The sequence below is a fragment of the Odocoileus virginianus genome, chromosome 19, assembly GCF_023699985.2.
Source record: "Odocoileus virginianus isolate 20LAN1187 ecotype Illinois chromosome 19, Ovbor_1.2, whole genome shotgun sequence".
Taxonomy (NCBI): Eukaryota; Metazoa; Chordata; class Mammalia; order Artiodactyla; family Cervidae; genus Odocoileus; species Odocoileus virginianus.
In genome coordinates, this window is record NC_069692.1 from 32,125,143 (window position 1) to 32,152,704 (window position 27,562).

The window sequence follows — 27,562 nt, forward strand, 5'->3', positions numbered from 1 at the left end:
ATATGTCTCTAAAAGACTAGAAAATTTCTGCTAAACATTAGAAAAGAGCCAATGAAACATTGCACCTCACCTGTCATCTAAAAGCTCTAACACCTGTTCATGTCATTCATTTAGGACACCTCTTAGTGCACTTTCTACTGGCATAGTTGTTAAAATTCAAATGAGGCACTAATTAACTGCCACTCAGTTCCTTTTTGCAGGCATCTAGTGCTTTGGTGGCTTCATATAACCACAGAACTATAGAAGTTAAGTAAAGCTAATAGAACATATTTGAAAATAGGAAAATATAGCTAGCAGCATTTCTTTTCCAACTTAAAAACCTAGTTCTCCTACAAAAGGAAATATGAAACTCATGCTTTATAGAATTTTGCACTATTAGAGTGAGTGAGTGAGTGAGTGAAGTCTCTCAGTCGTGTCCGACTCTTTGCGACCCCATGGACTATAGCCTACCAGGCTCCTCCATCCATGAGATTCTCCAGGCAAGAGCACTGGAGTGGGTTGCCATTTCCTTCTCCAGAGGATCTTCCCGACCCAGGGATAGAACCCTGGTCTCCTGCATTGTAGGCAGACGCTTTACCATCTTGTTCACTGTTAGAAGCCAAAACAAAATTATAGAAGTGTACAGACAGATAATATAATTTTTTTTCTCCATTCATGTCACTGATGGTAAGGTAGATAACTCTGAGAAGTTTATCAGAAATGGAACTGGATCTTTCAAAAGCTAGGAAAAAAGAGATCATTTATTTATGAGGAACTTCAGATTAAAAACTCAGTGTCTTTTGCCAAACACTTTTTTTAATCACTATCCTGAAGCACAGAATTTTTGGAAAAATGAAAAAACATGCATAAAAATATCAAGTCTTTCCCCAATAACATGACATTTCCAAATATAGTGATATCCATGCTCATTAACAGCAAAGATTCATTTTCTTTACATTTGATATTGGAATCCTTCTGACATGTAGCTGGTATGTGTGTTTAAAGTCAGTTAGATATATAAAATAACTATATGGTCCATGCATTCAGCATTTCACCTTGTATATACCCTTTTGACAAGATTAGACTATAACAGTTTCTTGTTAACACAGATCAAATTATTTTCTGGAAGAGGAAAAGTGCCAGGAGATATAATACTTAGAACAGTTTGTGGCACAAGGTGGTCATTCAATAAGAATTTGTTGAAAGAAGGGAGGGAGGGAAAGAGGGAGGAAAGAGAAAGAGAGAGAAAGGAAGGAAAGAGTCAAATAAATGTCTTTCTAGTCATATACAAAATAGATGCTTTGCAGTTATAATCGTAAATAAAAATGAGTCATTAAAAATGAAAGCAACTATTTAGAGTGAAGGCAAATTCTTCACTGAAGGCATAAATTAATTACTGCAATTTTATTTCAGATTCCTCTAAATGATTTCTTTCCAATCTCAAACCTCCATGGATTTAATTAAGACTTTTTCCCCCCAGGTTTTAGACTCCTTTCCTTAATCATAATATTTTCCTGGGCTTCTTATAGGTAGCTCTGGAACTTCAAACTTTTAAATTCATTTCTTGCTTATCACTCCTACACAAATAACTGGTATTTATTGAGAGGACCTATCTTCTAATATCAAACTACTATATTTGATGAAGATTTTAAAGTTCCATTTGGCTCAGCCACATTGCCTCAAGCTTTTACGGCAATCAGGAATAAATTTATGTAAACTTTGATGTTACCAGAACTTAAAGGGAAACTGCAATATAGGCAAAGGGTTTAGAGAGACATGAGGATATTCTGTCTACAGATTCAAGAAGTCATTCTTAGACAGGGAAGTTTGGTCTTATTAAGAGAGGTTTATCTCTGTGGTTTTCTTCCTGCAGTTCTGAGGTTGCCAGTTCAGTTAGCTGCTCTCCAAGCTAAATGCAATTTCCCAAATCATCTTCATTAGAGAAAAGAGAATGAACTGACCAGCCTGTCTCTATTAGCTGCAGCAATAGCAATCATATTAGCTCTCATTGTAAAGGACTAAATTTGCTTTCTGGTGCACATTATCCTCTTGTAAGCTTGAGGTTCTCCAAGTTTTGCTCTGGGACTGATCACTCTTCACTGGCCATCCAGATTTCAGAACAGTAGAAAAAAGAAAGGAAACCCTGAAGGACAGAGAAGTAACACCCAGGCTTTCTTGACAATCAACCATTTCCTGCCAGTACTGTTCAGGGTTTTGTGGTTTGTTGGTTTGTTTGGGGCCGGGGAGGGTTGGTGAATGGAAGCAAGTATTTGCTTTACGTGTGATAAAGTTTACCTCCCACACATCCTTCTTGAGGTTGTACTTCTAACAACAACAACAACAAAGTTCAGGAAGTGGTGAATCCACTTGAGGAAGAAGTAAAGGGAAATTCCAGGATAATCTAAGGGTGTGAGAACAAGTCATGTAGATCGTAACCAAAAGACCCCAAGAAAGACAGATTTCCCAGAAAAAGAGGGTTACTTCATGCAACAGGCATTAAGATTGCAAGGCTGTAAAACTCAAGGATATGGCAAAGACTCATTTTTTTTTAATAGTAAAAATAGATATATAGATTTCAGGGTGGAGAAGGATGAAAGGGTGTACAAGAAAATAAAACATGATATGATATTACACAGTTGTTTGAAAAGTGAAAAATAGCCCATTTGAGTTGGTGGCTAGGAACATTCTCGTTTAAGGAAGGCAGAAGTCATCATTTGGGATTCATAATTAAACAAATACAACCCTTAGAAATCTTTACATTACTAAAAATATAAATATTGTCTGTTGAATCTTTGCTTTCATTCATTCATTGGCCATATTCTAGGCACTAATCTAGAAAGCAATTAAAATCTAGCTTTTTAGAAAACCTTCAGAGATAGCATAGAAGATTAATTTTTATTGTAGAACTGAATTAAATGTGACCATGCAACAGTAGCCATGTCTCAGAAACAGTGGGAGATGAATATGATGGGGAGAGAAGGTAAAGAGAAATCATAAGGGCCTAATAGTGTCACGTTATACAAATGGGAGTCTGCAGTGATTAACTCGGAGGAACAATAAATGGAAGCAAAAACATACTATTTAAATTCCAATAAATAAGAAAATTTAGAGTAGGAGAAAGAAGGAAAGGTAGAATTTGGTAAGTTAAATCTTCACCCTACATTGTTGGGACTCTATATCTACTGTCTTGATAGAGTTGATTATTAGCAGAAGAAACAGAAGCATGTCATTTAGAGGGATAATTAGAGATTTTTCAAGTTCTTCCAAAAGGGCTGCTGAATTTTTCATTGATTTATATTGAATTTATAAAATTATCTAAGATTGACATTGTTTTCAATACTAATCACATATCTATGAAGAAGATATATATTTATACTGATTCAGATACTTTTGCATTCATTCATAGAGTTTTAAAGTCTTCTCCATGAAGACATGGTAGCTCAGGGCCTTTGGGGAGCCAGCACTGTGCTAAGAGCTAAATAAAACCTACTCACTGCTTTTACCACTCCCCTCCTGGTTGCAGGATCTCCTGGCTAAATGGCCAGCCAAATCGACGTAACAAGAATAATTTAGAGTAGAAATGAGACTATCTGTTCAGCTTTTGTTTTGTTTATTGCATGATATTTACTTGAGTTTCATTAAAAATAGAGTCATGGTCTACACTTTGCCCTCAGATTCTGCTCTACCCAGAAGAGGACCAGGGTCCAGGCCTGAATTTATTCTGTCATTTATGATGAAGTCTCTCTAGATAAGATAACTGGGGAAGAAAGTCCTGAGTAAAATAAATTATCCTAAGGGAAGAGAAGGAGTCAGGACCTGGGGGAGAGGCAGAGGAGGAGAGGGGCTGGAATCCGGCCCTTAGGATGTGGTTGTCCCCACAGCTCCAGAAGAAAGGCTGGACGTTAGGTCTGGTAATATTTCCCACTCTTTCTCCTCTTTTAATATCCCCAGGGCACACCCCCCTCACTTTTCCTCAGTGGCTTCCACAGCCCAATTCCATTTTAAGAAACACTGCACCAGAAACCTCAACCAAAGATTAAAGCCCAAATTGGATCAAATGACTAATAAACATAAGAAAAGATATTCAACCTTTTTAATATCTCGAGATCTTGCCTAAGGGTTTTTTTTTTAACAAGGGTTTTTAACAAGTAAAGAAGGTTGTCAGAATCATTTCGAAGTGAGGGCACATAAACTCAAAACAAAATTGTAATTCAACATATCATTCCGAGGTCTCAAGATGTAAATGAATACTTGGACTGGACTGTGAAGAAAGACTGTGAGCGCCAAAGAATTGATGCTTTTGAACTGTGGTATTGGAGAAGACTCTTGAGAGTCCCTTGGACTGCAAGGAGATCCAACTAGTCCATCCTAAAGGAGATCAGTCCTGGGTGTTCATTGGAAGGACTGATGCTGAAGCTGAAACTCCAGTACTTTGGCCACCTCATTCGAAGAGTTGACTCATTGGAAAAGACCCTGATGCTGGGAGGGATTGGGGGCAGGAGGAGAAGGGGACGAAAGAGGATGAGATCGCTGGATGGCATCATCGACTCGATGGACATGAGTTTGAGTAAACTCTGGGAGTTGGTGATGGACAGGGAGGCCTGGCATGCTGCTGGTTCATGGGGTCGCAAAGAGTGGGACACAACTGAGTGACTGAACTGAACTTATTTAAATACCTTAAAAAGAAGATATTAAACACACACAGACACACACATGCACACACAGATCTTTCAGCCCTTGAAAAATAGCACAATAAAACAGAAAAACTAAAAACCATATTTTATTAATGAAACCCAGGTTTCACAAACCTAACATCTCAGAGCACACAGCTGCTGAGTGCTCTGAACGCCCCGACCCAACTGCATGACTACATGGAAGTTAGATGACCGGAGTTAGCCGACTCTTTGCGACCCCATGGACTGTAGCCCACCAGACTCCTCTGTCCATGGGATTCTCCAGGCAAGAATATGGGAGTGCGTGGCCATTCCCTTCTCCAGGGGGTCTTTCTGACCCAGGATCAAGCCTATCCTGGCCCTAAAGAGATAGCAGCCCTGTACTTTCCAAAGAAGCAGCATCCCTTCCCCCATTTGGGGTCACACCTGTAGGTCTAATGGCAGTCTCTATTCAGGAGCTTGTTCTGGAGGCATTTTCCACTCTAAACTCAGTGTTCTAAATGAACTGAAAGACTGAAAGTAGCTCACCTGATCTAAGAGCTGTAGGCTGTGCATGCCCATCACAGAGTAAACTGAAGTTCAACTTAAGTCCTAAGATCACCCTGATTCTGAGACCTTAAAACCCTGATGCTCTGTGTTCCATCCCAAACATCCCCTTCAGAGCAGCTGACCTTTTGTAGCACTTCAGGATATGCAGAATGACTAATACTGTGGTATTTAACCATTTTTAAAAAATATTTTAAGTAGTTAAATACATTGAGTAGTTTAGAATGTATCCTTATGTCATTTTTTCAGTGAAATGAGCTCTGGAGGTCACATCATGATATACTTATAAAGCAAATGTAATATTTATCATGGACTTTTTTTATCCCTTCATTATAAAGCATCTTGAGCCTCTGGCCGCTGAATAGACCTTAAAAAAGTGTTTTCAGATGTTGTAACATTAGAATTAAGAGCATGTAGAGTAGTGCCAGACACGAGGGAAAAAGTAATCAGGTAAGTGAATAAAAGTGAGAAATGAGAGGAGCTGAAGAGATATTCAAGAGATTTTCAAAAGATAGAATCAATAGCTGACAACTTATATAAAGTCAGAAAAGGAATAAACAGTTTAGAAGGAAACCAATACTTTTAACTTGAGCAACATTCTGTATGGCAACACCACAGTTAATATCTGTTCAGAAACATAATTTGGGGTGATTTATAAAGGAAAAAGATAATGTAGTTTTGTGTAGTTTGAAGCATCTGTGAGCTATTTAGGTGGAACTATCTAGCAAGTAGTTAGATATACATCTATAATTCAGGAACAATTGGTTTATATAAATTTGCTTTCAGTTTGAAGTAAAATTTGCAAACCATGAATTCACTCATTGGAAATGTATAGTTCAGTGATTTCTAGTAAATTTTGCAGTTGGGGAATCACTGTGTCATTCCACTTTTACAACACTCCCACTTCTAGTCCCGTGCAGACACAGATCTACATTGTGTCTGTATAGTTTTAGAAATTTCATATAAATGGAGTCATCCAAGATGTATACTTTTGTGTCTGGCTTCTTTCCCATAGCATAATTTTGTTGCACATGTCAGGAGAAAGAAGTTTTCCCCTGCCCTTCTAAATTATTTTCATTGCACTAGTAATTAAATGGACATGAGATAGATTAACAGGAGAAAATCACACAGAAGTTTGATAGCATGGATACATGGGAAAGACCCAGGAAGACAGAAAATCACAAAAATGACTGAAGCCTTCACTTCAAACACCATCTTAAGCTAACAACAAAGACAAAAAAGGATGTTGGAGGTAGTGGTTTGGGACTTCAAAGTGAAGGAAGGCAATTCACATGGAGATGGAAAAGCAAATCTTTGGTAAATGCTTCCTGGGCCATGCAGAGACCATGGGACACAGAGAGGACTTTTAACAGACTTTTCTAAGTTCCTCCCTGTCTACTTTACCTAGTTTTTACCAGTGGTTATCCATGGTGATAGCTTCCTTCCTGGAAGAGGTCCTCTGTCTACATTCTTTTAGACAGTTGGGGGAAAGGTCAAGGTTTCTTCCGGAGTCTTTTGGACCTTGACTTTTTTCAACATGAAATAATCCATATTCCAAAGAGACATTTGGGGATAGCAAATTTTGTTCCCCTGAACATGTATTAGGACTTCATTCCTTTTCATTGCTGAGTAGTATTTCACTCAATGGATACAGATTTTATTTATCCATTCACATATGGATGGACTTCTACTCTATTTGTTATCCATTCACATGTGGATGGACATCTATTCTACTTCATCTTTATTCTGGAATTCAGGCTGATGGATTAGGCCCTTTATGGAGCAGTTGCCTTTTGTAATATTGAGGGAAAAAGAGAATGTAACAAAACAAAAGCTGTTTTTTAAAGCTTCTGCCTGAAATTAATACATACCGGTTCCAGTCATATATCGTTGATCATTCTAGTCACATGGATAAGCCTGACTTTAAAGAATGAAAAAGTGTAATTCTCCTGTAGGGAGGGGAAGGGAAACAAATATTGGTAAAGCTGAAGTCTATATTCTACCACACTCAGAGAGAATAAATGGCCAGAACAGGACAAGGATAAAATGTTGTGGAATGCTAGAAGTCATTTACTTATAAATACATTTTACTGAACACCTACTGTGTGTCAGTGAAAATGTGTCTCTCATCATCCAGCAACATAGCCTGGGCTTGTTCTTATGACTGTGACAGCGGACCAGTAGGACTAGTAGACACAATCAAGACCTATGCTTGAAATTTACCCAATCTCACCACATTCTCGAGCCAAAGCAAGAGAATTCTCCACTTACCCACTTTAAAGAGACCAAATAGACTCCACTTCTTGGTGTGAGGATCTATAAAGTTACCCTGAAAAGGGCCAGATATAGAGAAGATGCAAGCATTTTTACAACCCAGTTACCACATATCAAAATGCTAATTATCACAGTAAACCAGAGTAACACTATTTCTACATCCATATTGGAAACTTCTATTGGAAATGAATCGTTGAGGGTAAACATAGGGTGGAGATAATTGTTGACTGCAATTTAATGGTAAAACTTGGTCAGGTCTCAAGAGGTTCATGTTGCTCTCTGTCAGGATGGGGTCAATACTGCCTGGGGGGGTTCCACTGGCTAGCCCTTCCCCATGGCTTCAGTGGGCGTTGGTTTCATCCTTGAAAACAAGGTGGAGAGAGGCACCCTCTCCATCTCACTGCACTTTAGGCTTGTGGTGAGAGTGACAGAGGGGCAGCTTCAAATCTCTGACGCAGCTTTGGGGCCCTTCTACCCATCACGTGAAAAGTAGCACAAGTTCTCAGCTGAGTGGTTCTATGGTATGATCCTGCAGGCTCTTTTTCTGTCCTCTTTCTCTGTTCCCTTTAGCCCCAGGTGGCAGTGTGTCTGCAGTTATCTTCTCATCTCTATTCCTGCCTTTTGTTGAGGTGGTTGATTAAACCCTTGGGTCACACCCACTCTAATCTCCTGTCTAATCTATCATATCCTTGGTGTTCTCTTCTGAACAATTTTCTCATTTTTCATAATATGGACAAGTTGGGAATCTTCAACTCTTTAAGTATCTAATTCCTTTTCCTTAGCCATTTCATCTTTAGTTCATTTTTCTCCTCTCACAACTTTAAGTAGTCAAGAGGAACCAAGCTGCTCCTTCAACATTTTTTTTTTAGAAATCTCCTTTGCTAAATATTTGATTTCATCAATTGCAAGTTCTACCTTCCACCAAACTCTAAAACATGAAGACGATTCAGCCAGGTTCTTTGCCCGTTTATAACAAGGATTGCCTTCCCTGCAGTTTCCAATGACATGTCCCTCATTTTTGTTCCAGATTTCATCAGAATGGGCTTTGACTGTCCATATTTCTATGAACATTCTGTTCATGGTTACTCAGATATTCTCTAAGAAGATGGAAACTCTCTCTATGGTTTTCCTCTTTTCTTTCAGAGCTCTCACTAAAATCATCTTTTAAAATCTGCCCTTGGCAATTCAGGCTTTTCCTAGCATATACCTCAAAATTCCTCCAGCTTCTAGCCATTACTGGTTCCAAAGCCACATCCATATTTTTACAGCAGCACTCCCACTTTTAGGAACTAATTTCCATCTTAGACCACTCAGGCTGCTATAACAGAGTGCCATAGACTGAGGGGCTTATAAACAACAGGAATTTATTTCTCACAGTCTGGAGGCTGCAAGTCTGAGATCATGGATCGATTCTGATGAGAGCCCTCCTTTAGGTTATAGACTGGAATTTCTCATTGTATCCTTGCTTCGTATAAAGAAAGAGAAAGCTCTGAGGTCTCTTTCATAAAAGTATGAATTCCATTCGTATGGGCTCTACATTCATAACCGAATCATCTTCCAAAAGCCTCACCACCTAATATCATCATACTGGGGGGTGAGGATTTCAACATATGAATTCGAAGGTGGGGGAGGGAACAAAAACATTCAGTCCATAACATCACTGAATTGTTTTCCCCATCTGCAGTAATAGAGAAATTTCTATATTTTATGAGATTCTGTAATGATCAGTATGGAAATTATGATCAAAATTCCCTATGCCAGAGAGCTGAAAGTGTGTTTTTCCAATGTAGCATAGGAGCAGTTCTGCTATAAAATGTAATGTGCACGTTCAGTTGTGTCCAACTTTTTCAACCCCATGGACTATAGCCTGCCAGGCTCCTCTGCTCATGGAATTTTCCAAGCAAGAATACTGGAGTGGGGTGCCATTTCCTCCTCCAGGAGATCTTCCCCACCCAGGGATCAAACCCACATCTCTTGTGTCTCCTGCACTGGCAGATGGACTTGCAGGTTTGTATGGAATTGCTTAAACTTCAAAATATACCAGAATATAGTCTGACTGTATGGTGATACTGCGGAGAAGGCAATGGCACCCCGCTCCAGTACTCTTGCCTGGAAAATCCCATGGATGGAGAAGCCTGGTAGGCTGTGGTCCATGGGGTTGCTAAGAGTCAGACACAACTGAACAACTTCACTTTCACTTTTCTCTTTCACGCATTGGAGAAGGAAATGGCAACCCACTCCAGTGTTCTTGCCTGGAGAATCCCAGGGACGGGGGAGCCTGGTGGGCTGACGTCTATGGGGTCGCACAGAGTTGAACACGACTGAAGCGACTTAGCTTATTGTGATACTGAGGTACATGATTCCCGGGACATATCATGTGCAGGATTTTAGCAGATTGGTTTGAGCACTAAATAGTCTAAAGGCTAATTTCTCATAGGAAAATTTATCTTCCATTTATTTCTTCCCCAATATGCAGAAGAAGTTGTCAGTTTGTAACACTCTGAGATAAATAGACTAAAATAGAGGATTATCCTAAATATCTGGAATTAGAAAGAAGGAGTGACAGTTTGAATGCATTAAGAGCCCAATAATTACGACATAAATGAAACATCATTTTAAAACTCATCACTTGCTGGGTGAAATACTCTTAAGAGTAGTTTTCTACACTGCTCATCTTTGAAACTGTGTAGCAGAGCAAAATTTGCCACCCCAAAATATGTCTCTTGGATATAAGGATTAGGGCTTCCCTGGTAACTCAGCTGGTAAAGAATCTGCCTGCAATGTAGGAGACCCTGTTTCGATTCACTGGTAAGAAAGATCTGCTGGAGAAGGGATAGGCTACCCAGTCCAGTATTCTTGGGCTTCCCTGGTGGCTTAGCTTGTAAAGAATCTGCCTGCAATGTGGGAGACCTGGATTCAATCCCTGGGTTGGGAAGGTCCCCTGGAGAAGGGAATGGTTATCCACCCCAGTATTGTGGCCTGGAGAATTCCATGGACTGTATAGTCCATGAGGTCTCAAAGAGTTGGACACAACTGAGCAATTCTCACTTAGTTACAAGAGGCTGATTATTTTTAAGAAACAAAAAACTCAGGGAGTCTTCTTTTTACCTCCCCCTTAGCAGCCTAAAGATTCAGACAAAGGGTCTGTTTCAGGAATAGAGCTATCACCAGATAGAGCTGCGAAGAGTATGGACAAGGTGTGGTGGAAGACGGGCTGCCCAGGCGGCTCAGTGGTAAAGAATCTGCCTGCAATGCAGGAGAGGCAGGAGATGGAGTTTGATTCCTGGGTCAGGAAGATCCCCTGAAGGAGGAAATGGCAACCCACTCCAGTATTCTTGCCTGAAAAGTCCCATGGACAGAGGACCCTGGCAGGCTACAGTCCATGGGGTCATGAAGAGTCAGACATGACTGAGCGACTGAGCAAGCACATTCGTGGTGGGAGAAATGAAGATCAGTGTCCAGTCTGTGTCCATTGTCTCTACTGCTGCTGCTGCTAAGTCGCTTCAGTCGTGCCCGACTCTGTGCAACCCCATAGACGGCAGCCTAGCAGGCTCCCCCATCACTGGGATTCTCCAGGCAAGAACACTGGAGTGGGGTGCCATTGCCTTCTCCGATTGTCTCTGCAGGGTCCAGCAAATACTGGTTTACCAAACATTTGCTTTCCATCTCCACATCAGTTGTCTTTCTCCCCGTTGAAATCCCAAGTCACCATCCCCAACATCCTCCTTTGTCTCTAGCTGAAGATGGTTTCTAAGATTAAAGTTTCCACCATTTAGGTGAGTTACTCAGTTTTCCTGGGTCTCTCCCATGCACACAAGTAATTACACTTCTGTTTGATTCTCTTCTGCTGATTGGTCTCGTGTCGGTTTAATCCTTAGACCAGGCAGAAGAACCTAGAAGGACAGAGAATTGCCTTCCTCCCTGACAGTTGTCTTTCTCCTTGACAACTGCACCATATGGGACCTTCTTTGGCACTGTTTCTCACCTATGCTGGCATAGTCATTACTGCTAGTCTAAAGATACTTTGCTTGGAAAACTGTGAGGCACCATTTTGAATATCACTTGCATTTAGATACAGAATAAATTGAAATGAAGTCAAATGCCTGAATGTGGAAAAAAACTACTCACCTTCCATCTTTGATGAAGGAGTTAGAAATCACTTGCAAACCAATTACCATGCTAGGCAATTTCAAATGGGAAAATTAATATGTATTTCATATCAAAATAACTAAGTATATAGTCAAATATACTTTATATACAGAAGATTTTCTTTGGCACCTGTTAGCCATAGAGTCTGGAGAGAGATATCCATTTTTGTCAGTCTTATCCTATGATAATATATGCAAGAAGACAGGAAAAGATACAGTTCAATCCCACTTTTCTGCTGATTTACTGCCACTCACAAGGCTGACAGAACATTACACCCGAGGCATCAATATTAATCATTCCACAGCTGTTCTCAATTTACCTCTTGAGCTTCCCAAATGTTAATAGCATATACTGGTCCGGAATGGCAAAAAGAAAAGTTCTGAGTAAAGGTTTAAATACTTATTAGGAAAGATATAGATAGAGATGACATTATAAGTTGCAGATTGAAGCAGATATGACCAAAAAGGGACCTGTAAAACAATTCTGTTTTTAAATTTGTTATAAACTGCACAAAGAATGTTTAAAGAGCATTCATGTACATGACAGATGCTACTTACATGAATTTGTATAAGCACTTCCACAAGACCTAGGAAATTCTTTGGCAATTAGATGTCACAAGAATAGCTTTTCCAAACAAGTGAAAATTTACTATTGTATGGTTTAAGAAAAAATAGCTTGGTTTGTGGGTTTAGACTTTTCCTGTGTACAAGCAGTCAAGAAGGAAAACGGAAAAAATTGCTTTTTTAAAGAAAATGAAACTGTTTTCTACCATCTCCATTTGTTTACCTACCTAAATTTTCTTTTAGAAATGCTGTATAACTGATAAAAGAATAATTTTAACCTTAATTCCCTGAATAAAGACTGGGAAAAAAATTCAACACTGACCACTGTCTCTTCCTAGCTTACTGAAAGTTTACAGGGCCCCCAAATCAATTTTAGATATAAAAATTCTCTCCTAAAGTGGAGAGAATTTATTTTAAAAAGCAAAATAAAACCTTGGATGCTAGATAACTTACTTAATCTGTCTCTGAATTTTTTATTTTCCACATTTATAAAATAAAAATAGTATTATCCCCCCCATAAGAATTGCTGTAAGATTAAATATGATATATATTTTTAAAACCTAGATGAATAATAGTCAACTTATCTGGAATAAAAAATATGGATTTGGAAAGAAGAGTAATTTCTAACAAGAAAGTGTATAATGATGTTCTACTATCTTGGTTGGCTGGCTGGCTGACAGAGGGAATGAATGCTATAATCTCACTCCACTCACTTCTTCAGCTTGCTAGGATCCCATTGCCCATCCAGAAGTGAGATCCATGTTAGATCAGGCGTATAAAAGAGAGAAGGCTAGAGAAGAATAAAGAGTGAATTTGCAAGGACAAATGGAAAATACTTGGCACATGATATTTTTCATTGATGTTTCTTGAACACCGTGAAAGTGGTATACACCTCATGACAATTTTTATACAACTCTTTATTCTCTCTCCCGTTTACTTCGCACACCCACAACTCCTATGACACTACCCTCTCCCAAAATACCAGAAAAAAGGGACTTGGAAATCCTGCCTAACTCTAGCATCCTTTACCTCTTCTTACTCTTCTGTCTCACAACAGCCCAGAAGGAGCTTGATGTTGGCAAAAATCTCCCCAGAGAAGATGGGTAAAGAAGAAAATAAATGGTCGAGGTAGATCTCCTCTTCCTCCTTTATGAGGGTACAGGAAACAGAATATTCATATGAAAGCTTTTCCAGTACAATGCGAAAATCTTCTCAAAGCTATTCTTGCTTCTTTTCTGCTCTCCCTCCTTTTCATTTTCCTCATTGCTATTAGAGGAATACTCTAATTACAAATTTTATCCTACTATTCATTCTAAAACATTTAAATAGTTCCTGCTATAAATTGGAAAAAAAAAAAAGTGGCCACAATTCTCCTCTATTCCCCATACCCAGGCCTCTTGCAAAGGTGATGTGACAGGTTATCAAGATGCACAGCCTAGTTCCCCTTACTCTTGGGAATCTTGCCATCTGTGAACAAGCCTGAGCTGCCCTGAGCAATGAGAAGAGACACTTGGTCTGATAACCTCGGTCATCCCTAAAAGCCAGTCAACCACCAGACATGTGAGTAGGGCCATCTGACCCAGGCAACCACAGAGCAATGAGCAAGCCTAGTCAAGTCCAGTAGAACCTGGTCCAGATCAATATTACCAACCAGCAAAGCTTCTAACTAATAATGGTAATAATGGCTACTATCTATGGAGAAGGAAATGGGAACCCACTCCAGTATTCTTGCTCCTCTGTGGACAGAGGAGCCCGATGGGCTGCTGTCCATAGGGTCGCACAGAGTCAGACACGACTGAAGCGACTTAGCATGCATGCATGCATTGGAGAAGGAAATGGCAACCCACTCCAGTATTCTTGCCTGGAGAATCCCAGGGACAGAGGAGCCTGGTGGGCTGCCGTCTGTGGGGTTGCACAGAGTTGGACACAACTGAAGCAACTTAGCAACAGCAGGCTACTATCTAAAGCCAAGAAGTTTTGAGACTGCTTGTTATATAACAACTGATAACTGATAAACTCCTCATTGGATATAATATCAGAAATATGAGCTCTCATATAATAATCAGATACTTCATAAAGCTTAATACAAGTGTTCAGCATTATACTCCAAACTTTAAGCTTATCTATATTACAGTTTAGTCCTTAGAGTCTGATCTGTATTCTGCAAACAAGTGCATACCTTCATACCTCTGTGCTTTGCACATGAGCTGGAGGACAGACAGAAGGAGATTGAAACGAACAGGTACAGAACATCTCCAGTGTCCCAAGATTATTACGTATGCCTTCTAATTATGCCTTCACAGTTAACCATGTAAAGCTATAGTCATCCCATTTCATAGGTTGAAACACTGTGGCACAAAAAGGTTAGATTTCTCCAGGCTATAAAACTAACAAGTGATAGATCTGTAGGATTTCAAAGTGTGTGATCTTCCTAATGCAAAATCGGTTCTCAGTTTGGTGACCAGAAGAGGGATGAGCTGTGGCAGATATTCAGAATTATCATCATACTGCTTCTAAAAATTACTTGCCTACTCTATTCATCCTATTGAACACATGAGAATTTTAGCAGGGTTGGAAATGAGCTCCTCTAATACAACTCGCTCTGTTCCATACACCCCTCTTTTAAAACTACTATTCTTGCTTTTTCTCTATCATTTTCTCTGTTTGAAAAACCCTTTTCTCCTTTTCTGTCTGTCTAAATCATACACATCCTCTAAGGTCCAGATAAAAATAATCTAAACTTCTCACTGAAGATTAGATAGAAATATTATAGATATAAGTACACATTCACTCCTCTGAGCTTTAAAAACACTCTGCCAATGTCTTTATCACAGTACATTGTACTTAGTTGTGTACCTTCTCTTCTTCCTTGTAGGCTAACTGACAACAAGGACCATGTTTTATTTATTTTCATTCCTGAAACTATACCTGGTGTTAGGTATAGCAAGTGCTCACTGAATATTTGTGGAATTACAGGGAATAACTTTCCATGTGCTTAACAAGAGATGAAACAAATACGTTTCTTTTCTTCCTCAGTGATCAATGCAAATATGCAAAGAAATAGAGGAAAACAATAGAACGAGGAAGACTAGCTGCTGCTGCTAAGTCACTTCAGTCGTGTCCGACTCTGCGACCCCATAGATGGCAGCCCACCAGACTCCTCTGTCCACGGGATTCTCCAGGCAAGAATACTGGAGTGGATTGCCATATCCTTCTCCCGGGGAAGACTAGAGATCTCTGCAATAAAATTAAAATTAGAGATACCAAAGGAACATTTCATGCAGAGATGGGCACAATAAAGGACAGAAAGAGTATGGACCTAACAGAAGCAGAAGATATTAAGAAGAGGTGTCAAGAAAACACAGAAGAGCTATACAAAAAAGATCTTCATGACCCAGATAATCATGATGGAATGATCACTCACCTACAGCCAGATCCTGGAATGTGAAGTCAAGTGGGCCTTAGGAAGCATCACTATGAAAAAAGGTAGTGGAGGTGATGGAATTCCAGTTGAGCTATTTCAAATTCTAAAAGATGATGCTGTGAAAGTGCTGAACTCAATATGTCAGCAAATTTGGAAAACTCATCAGTGGCCACAGGACTGCAAAAGGTCAGTTTTCATTCCAATCCCAAAGAAAGGCAATGCCAAAGAATGTTCAAACTACCACACAATTGCACTCATCTCACATGCTAGCAAAGTAATGTCAAAATTCTCTAAGCCAGGCTTCGACAGTATGTGAACCAAGAACTTCCAGATGTTGAAGCTGGATTTAGAAAAAATAGAGGAACCAGAGATCAAATTGCCAACATCTGTTGGAGCATTGAAGAAGCAAGAGAGTTCCAGAAAAACATCTACTTCTGCTTTATTGACTATGCCAAAGCTTTTGACTGTGTGAATCACAACAAACTAGAAAATTTTTCAAGAGATGGGAATTCCAGACCACCTTACCTGTCTCCTGAGAAATCTGTATGCAGATCAAGAAGCAACAGTTAGAACCAGACAAAGAACAACAGACTGGTTCTAAATTGGGAAAGGGGTACGTCAAGGTTGTATACTGTCACTCTGCTTATTTAACTTATATGCAGAGTACATCATGTGAAATGCCAGGCTGGATGAAGCACAAGCTGGAATCAAGATTGCAGGGAGAAATATCAATAACCTCAGATATACAGATGACACCAGCATTATGGCAGAAAGTGAAGAAAAACTAAAGAGCCACTTGATGAAAGTGAAAGAGGAGAGTGAAAAAGTTGGCTTAAAACTCAACATTCACAAAACTAAGGTCACAGCATCTGGTCCAATAACTCATGGCAAATAGATGGGGAAATAATGGAAACAGTGACAGACTATTTTCTTGGGCTCCAAAATCACTGCAGATGGTGACTGCAGCCATGAAATTAAAAGACGCTTGCTCCTTGGAAGAAAAACTATGACAAACCTAGACAGCATATTAAAAAGCAGAGACATTGCTTTGCCAACAAAGGTCCATATAGTTAAAGCTATGGTTTTACAGTAGTCATGTATGGATGGTGAGAGTTGGACCATAAGGAAAAGTGAGTGTAGAAGAATTGATGCTTTCAAACTGTGGTGTTGGAGAAGCCTCTTGAGAGTCTCTTGGACTTCAAGGTGATCAAACCAGTCAATTCTGAAGGAAATCAGTCCTGAATATTCATTAGAAGGACTGATTCTGAAGCTGAAGCTCCAGTACTTTGGCCACCTTATGCAAAGCACTGACTCATTGGAAAAGACCCTGATGCTGGGAAAGATTGAAGGCAGGAGGAAAAATCAATGACAGAGGATGAGATGGTTGGATGGCATCACTGACTCGATGGACATGAGTTTGAGCAAGCTCCAGGAGTTGGTGATGGACAGGGAGGCCTGGCGTGCTACAGTCCAAGGGGTGGCAAAGAGTGAGACATGACTGAACAACTGAATTGAACTGATAACTATAGCAAGTGCTCACTGAATATTTGGATTACATGGAATAACTTTCCATGTGCCTAACGAGAGAAGGAAGAAATATATTTCTTTTCTAAAGCCTAAGGTAAAAGAGCTGGTTGGGGCTAAAAAAGAGATATTTGAAAAAAAAAAGAGAGAGAGATTTGCTAAAACCCCAATTTCGGTTGCTATTCCAAAATAAGAAAATTTGTCCAAATTTCTTTTATTAAGTAATTTACAATATAATTAATCCCAAAAATTAAAACATGAAGCCCTCTAGAGAAGAAAAATAATGACAGCAGTGTCTGGGGTAATTGGGGAATATAATTGTGAATTTGCACAATAGACAAATAGAACTCCTGAAGAAATCCATCCTGCTAAATGTAGTTATTAGCAAAGCACATATTAATCTTCTCATGCCAGATAAAGTTCCATACTTAAACTTCTCCATATTTGATTACTTAGCTGACAAAACTGTAATTACAGCTGCTAATTTTAAAAGAAATATCAAGATATTGAAGTAGCCTGGTCTAAAAGTGTGAAAGTTGTTTGTTTCTGTTAAGCTATTTTGGTAGATAATGCCCTTTTTGAGAAAAAGAATGACAATGAGAAGAGTACACCTCTGGACTCCATTCAAATATCCCCTGAACCCAAATGCAATCTTCCAAAAGGAAGGGCCTCTCATTGTTACCCTGACACTAGGATCTCTGACGAATTGGGGCTCCTTGTTGATTTAGCTCCAGTTTAACACTGCAATATAGACTTCAGGGTTCAGTGATGCTATTTTTAATTCTAGATTAAGTTTGACCTTTGCCTCCTATTCATTTCAGTGACTAACCACTCCACTACCATCCTCAAAAGAATAGGATCAACTTTGGTAATCACTGCCTGTAAGGAAACAGGAAGACTATTTCCTGTGTCATCAATGTTTATTTTTATACAAGTGTCTATTATTCAGAGTAATAAAAGAGGTTTATTTTATAAGTACACCAATTGATGACCACAATAAGGTGTGTTGATCCATAATCTTAATCTGACTATATGGAAAATTTTTATGAGCATAAAGATAAATACAACATCACACACTAAGAGGGAGAAACACTATAGGTGAAACAATTTAGGCAGCTAATTGATCACAGATCATGAGAAAATGATCACTTGTTCATAAACAACAGAGTCGAGGATGCACATGATTCATTAATTAATGAGATGTGAAGGTATAAGAATGCAGGCCCCCCAAAATTCTCATCCAGGTTACAGTCAGTTATAAGACAAGGTTTCAGTTCAGTCGCTCAGTCATTTCTGACTCTGCGACCCCATGGACTGCTGCATGCCAGGCTTCCCCATCCATCACCAACTCCGGAAGCTTGCTCAAACTCATGTGCATCGAGTTGGTGATGCCATCCAGCCATCTCATCCTCTGTTGTCCCTTTCTCCTCCTGACTTTAATCTTTCCCAGCACCAGGGTCTTCTCTAATGAGTCAGTTCTTCAAATAAGGTAACCAAAGTATTAGAGCTGCAGTTTTAGCTTCAGTCCTTCCAATGAATATTCAGGATTGATTTCCTTCAGGATTGACTGGTTTGATCTTCTTGCAGTCCAAGGGACTCTAAGAGTCTTCTCCAACACTGCAGTTCAAAAGCATCAATTCTTCAGAATGCCGAAGAATTGATAAGGCAGGGTAGCTACTGGCTACATGTGAACATGTTAGTCACAGTGCTAGCTGTAGACAACAGTGACTTATTACAAACGCAAGAGTGGGAAAGGGAATTGACACTTGGAAAAAGGCATGAAAATCTCCAAAATTTAGCGTTCAGCTGTTTAGGGCACTTACAGGTATATGCATGTGTATATATATATATGTATATATACATATATATATACACACATATATATATGTATGTGCATATGTATATATATATATGGATTGATTCATATTTTAAAGAACAGCATCATTTTCAAAAGTAGTTATTCTGTTAACACTAGTGAAATTTAAATCATAAGAGAGCAGTTGATAAATAAATAGAATCTCTCAAAACAAAACCATCCTGGTAAAGGTGAATACGTTAATCCCAAACCATACATTTTTACATGCTTCATGAATGATGATGGATCACAGGGCACATAATTGAAATATAATTTTGAAATATAATTGAAAACTTGGGACCAATTTTACATGTTTCCTTGTATTTTTTCCCACTGCAGATTTTGGTTTGAGTTCTGTTTCCTTTGCCACTTTCCCCTGCCTGCAGTCATACTCTTCCAATTCTAACATAAAAAATCTTTTTGTAACAACCAACTGTGATACCTCAAACAGAGGACCACTCTTTGAGATTTGAAAAATCAGCAGGAAATGACTGTCAAAAGTTTTTTTAAAAAATCCCAGCAAAGAACTAAGCAAGCGAAATTCAGAGAACATAATGTAGAAACAAAAATGACCTTCTAGAGAATGCCTAATTTTCCCAAAGAGATTTTATAGGTTCTATTACGCCACTTTCACAAAATACAATCACACAGGATTCATCTTGAAAATAATGACAGAGCTTCAGAATACAGAGAATTTAAGGTCCAGGAATTGTTTAAAACTCACAGTTCTAAAGAACATCACTATTACAAACAGAAATCTCACAGAACTAACTTCCTAAAAATAACTGAGTAAATATTAGTAAGTCAAACTGTAAAATCAATATTAAGGAAATAGACTGCCCACAATAGAAATAGTACAACTTCCATGAAGTTACATGCTTCCTCTGTCTATTTAAAGAATTTTTAACAGTTATAGAATTGGCAAACCAGGGAACAAAAAACTGACCATTATTGAATGACGAAATGATTTTGAAATAAAGAAACATTTAAATTTTTACTTGAAAGACACAGTTAAGTCATTTGTTTTTAATTTCAAGTTAACAATTACGTGAATATATTGCTCAAAAACGATACCATCCAAACTATTCAAGAGACCAAGATTACTAGAACAGTAAAATAAATAAATAAATAATAATAATACAGATTGCTGTGAGGGGGGGGAAGAGATAATATACATAAAGGAACTTTATAAATATGATACATTAGTTATGTAAATGAATTGTAATAATCATTTTGGGGGACTTGATACAAGTGATTACACAGCAGATTCTAGGGTATTTTATACAACCTCATGATTTTGACTCTTTCAAACCAAATATGTTATTCTCTTTTTTGTAATTGGCTCAAGAAACATTTTCTTTTTACTTTTAATATTTCATCTCTTGCTAATATTTTAAGGATGTTGTACTAGGTGGGTAAGATCTACTTATGTCTTATCTAGTTCACCTAAAGGCTTGTAACTCTCTTAGTTTGGATTTTCCAGAAAACAGAGTCTAAAATGAGTACATGTATGCAGGTGAACTTATTGTGGAGACAAAGTGAGACAGGGAATGACGAGTTAATGAGATGGTGCCTGCTGAGGTCACTGATACGACATCCCAGCACTTCTGGGAAACACAGTTGTCTGCGTAAAGAACACTGGACCTTTTCTCTACTGACTCTAGCCTCCACTGAGTTAGTGGTTCCCCCAAAGCATTAAGGGCTTCCCTGGGGGCTCAGTCAGTAAAGCATCTGTCTGCAATGCAGGAGACCCGGGTTTGATCCCTGGGTTGGGAAGATCCCCATGGAGAAGGAAATGGCAACCCACTCCAGTATTCTTGCCAGGAAAAATCCCACCGATGAGGAGCCTGACAGGCTACAGTCTATGGAGTCGCCAAAGGGGCGGACACAGCTTAGTGCCTGAAACACCACCACCACCAAAGCGCTAAGTTCCTCATACTTACAGGCTGTGCCTGGACGGAGCCGGAGAGGCATCAGCTGCATTGGAGAAGACCCTGAGGCGGGCAGAGCAGGGCCTCGCAGCGCACTCTGAAGCAAGGATGCTGCCAGTGAGAGACGAGTCTGGGCTCACACAGAGCTCCATGCAGCACTTAAGGCTACGTAGTATTAGTTTTCTATAGCTGTGTAATCAGTTACCACAAACAGAGGCCTAAAACAACACCCATGAATTCGTCCACAGTTTCTGAAGGTCAGAAGTCCAGGCATAACTTGATTCTCTGCTCAGGGCCTCACTGGCTGAAATGAAAGTGTTGGCTGGGGCTGTGGTTCTCATCTGGACGTAGGGTCCTTTTGCAAATTCACTGGTCGTTAGCAGAAGGCACTTCCTTGCAGTTCTAGGACTGAAGTCCCTGTTTTCCTGCTAGTTGTTGCCTGGAGACTGTTCTTGGGTATAAGAGCCTGCCCACATTTCATTCCACACAGACCCTCCCTGGGCAGGCAATTCACAAGACTCACATTTGCTTTCTTCCAAGCCAGGAGGGGTACACTCTCCGACTTCCTTTTCCGCCACCAGTTGAGAAAACTCTGTTTTCAAAAGGTTCATGTGATGAAGTCACATAATGTCCCTATTTTAAGGTCAACTGATCTGGACTTTGAGTACATTTGTAAACTCCCTTCGCAGCAGCATCTACATTAGTGTTTGATTCAGTGATTGGAAAAGGATGTGCACACCAAGGACAAAGACCTTCAGGAGGTTAGGTTTCTCTCCCCCAAGCCAGTGCTGAACTCACAGATTAGCTGAGAGAGTACGACATGGGACATCAAAATCACCTGCTGCCTGAGTTTTGTTTTTGCTTCACAATTTAAGTAAAGGAGAAGCCAAAGTCTAGCAAGATGGGTCTGAATTTAAAAGGAGCTCCTGAAGTTTGGTTTGGGGAACTAATTGATCATTTTTTCTGATACTTTAATAAAGAACCAAATAGAGTCGATCTCAACACCCATCATAACCTATTCAATTATTTTCTCTGATATATTCTACATGGGGTACCTAAATAAGTATACCTGTTAAACAAGAAGTATGCCATAAAACTGATTGCTCTGAAGAACTGTGCAACTACTAAAGAAGGTAAGTGGGATATTTTTTATTTACTTTCCCTTTACTCCTTTATCCTGTACTGTGAGCATTATTTGAACGAATTACAATGGACTAAATTTTTTCATACATAATTGTTACATTTTATCTAGCCTATTAAATCTAATATTTAAATTAAAAAACCCAGTTACTATAAATTAAATATCTGCCAATTTTATGGCTATGAGCACATGCTAATCTTCTGGCTGGAAGATGAGCCATGCAGATTGCAAGAAACCAAGCTAAATTTAGAAGCACATTACTGGAGCTGGGTATTTCAATTTGAGCTCTGTTAGATCTTGTATGACACTCTCTTCCATTTTGTAAAAAAGTATGCTCAACAGTTCTAATTATATAATTTAACTACTGGGAGACATTCTCTAATTCTACATTAGTGGCATTCTCTAATTCATTCTACATTAGTGGCATTCTCTAATTCTACATGAACAACAACAGCGTTGTGTTTGTGGTTACTGCACACAAATGCAGCCCTCAGATTTTTCTGAATTCATTTCCAGCTCTACTTGGCATCTCTGCTGTGGCTTCCTGAGAAGCTCTCTGGGGTGGTACAAATAAGAGAGAAGCAAATGGAAATACAAACCACAGGGGGTTCCGTCTTTACTCTTGCACACCCTGACGGTTCCCCTGCTCCTTGGCTTGAAAGAGGGAGTATTATACATATGTGTGAACACTTACTACATGCCAAGCACTATGCTGAGAACTTGATTTATATGCTTTATCCTCATTAATCTTCACAGGAACTTTAGGAAAAAGGGCACCAGTGATATCCTCATTACAGATGTTGCTGCTGCTGCTGCTAAGTCGCTTCAGTCGTGTCCGACTCTGTGGACCCCATAGATGGCAGCCCACCAGGCTCCCCCGTCCCTGGGATTCTCCAGGCGAGAACACTGGAGTGGGTTGCCATTTCCTTCTCCAATGCGTGAAAGTGAAAAAGGAAAGAGGAGTCGCTCAGTCATGTCCGACTCTTCATGACCCCATGGATTGCAGCCTACCAGGCTCCTCCTCCATGGGATTTTCCAGGCAAGAGTACTGGAGTGGGTTGCCATTGCCTTCTCGGCATTACAGATGAGGTTATGGAAAAGCTTGTGTGACTTGCTTGTGGCTAACAAGTTTGCAGTTAATAATAAGCTAATAAGTGTTCAAATCCAGGTATCCTAACTCCACAGTCGGTATTCTGAACCTTTATGCCATACCATCAAGAAGGTGTGAATAGATTAATTTTCTAAAATTGCTGTTCAAGGTCCAAAGAAATTAATAAATTTTCCCTCAAGTCCTTAAAACCAAGATGCCTGGAGGATATAGATTCATAAAGTGTTATATAATGCCACATATAAATATACTGCCAAGTATACTTTAATGTGAAGCATTTGAAGATCTCAAGATTTCCTTTCCTTTTACAGAACATGTCATTTATTGAGTCATAGACAGAACTTTTATTATCAAATGTTGATGCCCCAAATGGAACAATGACTATAGAATTATTTTTACTTTAAAATTAAAAAAAAAAAGATGTGACTACCAGAACAACTGTCTGAAGATCAGTATTTATATTCTATTCATTTTTTCCCCTTAAATGTCAGTCACTTTTGAAAAATAAGGCAAAAGTTCTCTCATGTCACATATTCTCATACCTGACAAGTACTCAGACCTCTGAGGCCTTTTTCCCCAGGCACAGCAAGCAGGATTCATGATGGATTTTAAGGGTAATTATTTAAAAGGGCAAATGATATAAAACTACTAACATGCATTTATTATTTGTCAGAGAAAATTTTCTCTTGAAGTTTGGTGCTTATTTGGAGGGAACAAAGTGTCACCTAGAATTAAAAGACTACCAAATGGTGACTCATAGTCCAAATGTCTTGGTTCACATACTCTAAAAACAGAATGTTAAGCTAAGTCTTTAAACTGCCCATATGGACTTTGTAGGCTAAATGAAGTTTAGGACTGAACTACAAATGGCATCAGGGATAAATTTCACCAAATGCATTGCTTCCAAACTTAGTCTTATAAACTTCCAACTCTTAACTTACAGGATTTTGTATAACATTAGGGAACCAACATTTGAGCTCATGCATTTCTTTTTCCTTTAAAGGGTCTTAGTATCCTGGAACTGGAAGGGATGTTCCATAACTGGAAATGATCACCCATATTCCACTACGCCATTCAAGTCAACCCTCACTGAGTTCTCAGAGCTTCTCACAGAGTTCAAAATCATTCATTTCCTCTCTCTCATTGTGATGCATAAATTTTACTCAGTATAGACACATTTGGGGGTTTAATATCATTATACAATCATAATGTAAGAATAAAACTACTGTTTTACCCAGTTTGAGTAAAATATTTGCATATTCAAAATAAAAATTATAGGATAGTGAAAGAAATACAATATTTTGTATTGTATTTCAAATACAAATACAATATTGCAAATACAATACTTACAAATTAAATGCTTAACATGGGTGATCTGCACTATCATCAGAAAACCTTATTATACACATAATTTGTTCAAGTTCCTTTTATCAGTTCTACTGAGAAGCAATGAGTATAAGCTCTTTTAAACTATATGGTTCTTAAAGAGATCATAATTGACAAGTAAATCATTAATACCATAGTTCCATGAGGGTTATGTATAATAAAATTATTTCTTTAAATAAAGTAGAAAGGTTTTTTTATTTTTACTTTAGTTTTTCTTTTGGAGTACCAAGTAATTCATAGTAAAAACCAAAATTATTATATCCTTGGATATTATAGTGAAACAACAAATAAATATATACCAAATTTTTAAATCATATAGTGATGTCTGATATACCATGATTTGTTGCATTTTAGATAGAGCAAAAGCCTTTTTCTGTAAAAGATAATTGATGGGTGGTTTTCTCATTTGGTTTAATATTTATACATTACATGTAATCCTGATATTTTTACTATTTGATGCCATATTAATCCAAATTTAATCATGTTGCTGGAGAGCTAAGTCATGAAGGAGTCATACTTCTAATGAAACCAAGAACTTTCTGATGAAACCATTCAGAAATCAAGGAAACAGTTCAGCAAGCAAGTCCAAGTTGAAATATAAAATAAAAAATAAATACATATGATATATATTTACACAATACATATCTTTATATGTGTATTATATAAAACTAACAAAAAGCAAATGCAACAGATACTATATTTTCTTCACTGGGCAGAAAACCCAGGGAGGTGGGGGGTGTAGCATTTGTGACCTTGGGCTTAAATGGCAAGTCTATGTTTAAAAAGAGCTCTTAAAACATAAATAAAGTTAGAAGAGCTCTTATTAACTGGATGACTCGTAAGCCTAACCTCCTTCCCATAAATGGAAGTGATACCATAAATCATTGGCTTTTTGTGAAATAATATATCAAGCAGTGAATGGAAGATAATGCATTTTTGAGACAGTAATTGAAATAGAGCTATTTATTTAATCCTTACAAAAACCAAACAAATTAAACACTATTTCCTCATTTTTTAGATAAAGATATGGAGGCTCCTCCTGACCTTGAACGTGGAGTAGCTCCTCTTGGCCCTCCTGCGCCCACGCAGCTGCCGCTCCTTGGACGTGGGGTCCTCTTGAGAAACCTGTATGCAGGTCAGGAAGCAACAGCTAGAACCAAACAGGGAACAACAGACTGGTTCCAAATAGGAAAAGGAGTACGTCAAGGCTGTATATTGTCACCCTGCTTGTTTAACTTATATGCAGAGTACATCATGAGAAACGCGGGGCTGGAAGAAGCACAAGCTGGAATCAAGATTGCCAGGAGAAATATCAATAACCTCAGATATGCAGATGACACCACCCTTATGGCAGAAAGTGAAGAGGAACTAAAAAGCCTCTTGATGAAAGTGAAAGAGGAGAGTGAAAAAGTTGGCTTAAAACTCAACATTCAGAAAACTAAGATCATGGCATCTGGTCTCATCACTTCATGGGAAATAGACAGGGAAACAGTGGAAACAGTGTCAGACTTTATTTTTTTGGGCTCCAAAATCACTGCAGATGGTGACTGAAGCCATGAAATTAAAAGATGCTTACTCCTTGGAAGGAAAGTTATGACCAACCTAGACAGCATATTAAAAAGCAGAGACATTACTTGGCCAACAAAGGTCCATCTAGTCAAGGCTATGGTTTTTCCAGTGGTCATGTATGGATGTGAGACTGTGAAGAAAGCTGAGTGCCGAAAAACTGATGCTTTTGAACTGTGGTGTTGGAGAAGACTCTTGAGAGTCCCTTGGACTGCAAGGAGATCCAACCAGTCCATCCTAAAGGAGATCAGTCCTGGGTGTTCATTGGAAGGACTGATGTTGAAGCTGAAACTCCAATACTCTGGCCACCTCATGTGAAGAGCTGACTCATTTTAAAAGACCCTGATGCTGGGAGGGATTGGGGACAGGAGAAGGGGATGACAGAGGATGAGATGGTTGGATGGCATCACCGACTTGATGGACATGACTTTGAGTAAACTCCAGGAGTTGGTGATGGACAGGGAGGCCTGGCGTGCTGTGATTCATGGGGACGCAAAGAGTCAGACATGACTGAGCGACTGAACTGATGGAGGCTCAGAGAAGCTGAATAACTTGTTCAAGAATGCCTACCCAGAACACAAGAATAACAATATTTGAACACAGATCTGTCTGATTTTTCATTTATACCACACTGCCAACTGTATTCTACAATTCTCAAAATGCCATAAGGGGGGATTTTTATTTGTATTTAGTTTAGGTTTCTCATTGCCTTTTATAGTCCCTGCCTTGGTTTCCTAGGACTGCTGTGACAAAGGACCAAAAACTGGGTGTCAGAATAAACAGAAATTTACTGTCTCAGAGTTCTGGAGTCTAGAATTATGTCAGCAAGTATGACACCTTGAAGGCTGCAGGGGAAAAGATCATTCCTCTCTTTTTGCTTCTGATGGTTTGCTGGCAATCTTTGGTATTCCTTGACTTTTGCTGCATCACCCCTATCTCAACCTTCAACTTTACATTGCATTTTTCCTGCATGTGGGTCTTGTACAAATTTCTGCTTCTTATAAGGACATTAACAATTTTGGATTTGGGCTTCACCTTACTTCAGTATGACCTCATCTTAACTATACCTATAATGATCCTGCTTCCCTGGTGATTCAGTGGTAAAGAATCCACCTTCAGTGCAGGAGCCGCTAGAGACAGGTTCAGAAAGATTACCTGGAGGAGGGCATGGCAACCTACTACAGTATTCTTGCCTGGAGAAGCAGGCAAAAATCAGGCAAGAATCTGGAGAATCAGAAGACAGAAGAGCCTGGTGGGCTACAGTTCATGGGATTGCAGAGTCAGACACGACTGAGCGACTTAGTACACACAGCGACCCTATTTCCAAACAAGGTCACATTCTGAAGCATAGGGAGTGGGGAAGATTCAACATATGAATTTTGAAAGTGAAAGTGAAAGTCGATCAATTGTGTCTGACTCTTTGAGACCCCATGGACTACACAG